The sequence below is a fragment of the Suricata suricatta genome, chromosome 8, assembly GCF_006229205.1.
Source record: "Suricata suricatta isolate VVHF042 chromosome 8, meerkat_22Aug2017_6uvM2_HiC, whole genome shotgun sequence".
Lineage (NCBI taxonomy): Eukaryota > Metazoa > Chordata > Mammalia > Carnivora > Herpestidae > Suricata > Suricata suricatta.
Genome location: NC_043707.1, coordinates 65,608,476 through 65,609,264, shown reverse-complemented (window position 1 = coordinate 65,609,264; position 789 = coordinate 65,608,476). Strand labels below are relative to the sequence as shown.

The 789-nt window shown below is 40.3% G+C and overlaps 1 long non-coding RNA gene across 1 annotated transcript in view; it reads left to right on the top strand.

Annotated features, from left to right (window-relative positions):
• The first annotated feature begins 296 nt into the window (after positions 1–296).
• Positions 297–789, top strand: part of LOC115300009 — a 22,393-nt gene continuing 21,900 nt past the window's right edge. Inside the window, exon 1 of the long non-coding RNA XR_003912459.1 lies at positions 297–353. This is a non-coding gene — a long non-coding RNA (uncharacterized LOC115300009). The remainder of the gene's footprint in view (positions 354–789) is intronic.

The window sequence follows — 789 nt, the reverse complement described above, 5'->3', positions numbered from 1 at the left end:
GGACACATATCAATATTTGTGCAGTTGGGACTTTATAATTCCTTAGATCTTGAAATTTTATTCTACAACAAATTTAAGTTTGGTGTTTGGAGAAGTTTGCATCATGGGAAATGAATACAAGAAACTCAATCATCAGTATTTAAAATGTTGGAAATAGTATTAATTATGAGTCACTTGGTTGGTTCCATTTTTGTCATCTAGTTGTGGATGTCAAATTAACTGCCATTTTATTTTTAGCTCTGTGATGTGTGACTCAGTACACTGTCCCTAGCAGGTTGCATTGGCTGAACCACATAAAAGATTGGCAGCATCGGTAGGATTGCCAAGTCTTCATCAGAGATTATCCCAAACCGGTAATTTGTTTTTTGGTACAACTTAACATGTCATCTTCCGGTGCCAAAAGTCATGATGATCAAACAGAGCTGGAACTGAGGCAGCTCATACTCTTCCAGTTTCACATTTTTATACTTCTTTGTCCTAAAGAACTCTATTCCAGAAGAGTGCTGTTCTGATGGCCTCCATGGAGCATTGGCCCAATCTCAAGGTCTTGCCACATGTCATAGAGCCAACATGAAAGGGGAAAGTTCAGTTCTGAACTCTCTGAGTAAGCAGCAGGCAGCCCAAACACAGATCAACAGATTTGTCTTGGCTTTCTTTCTTTTTTTTTTTCCTCCATAATATTTTATTGTCAAATTGTTTTCCATACAACACCCAGTGCTCTTCCCCCCAAGTGCCCTCCACCATCACCACCACCTCTCTTTCCCCCTCCCCCTTCCCCTTCAACCCTCA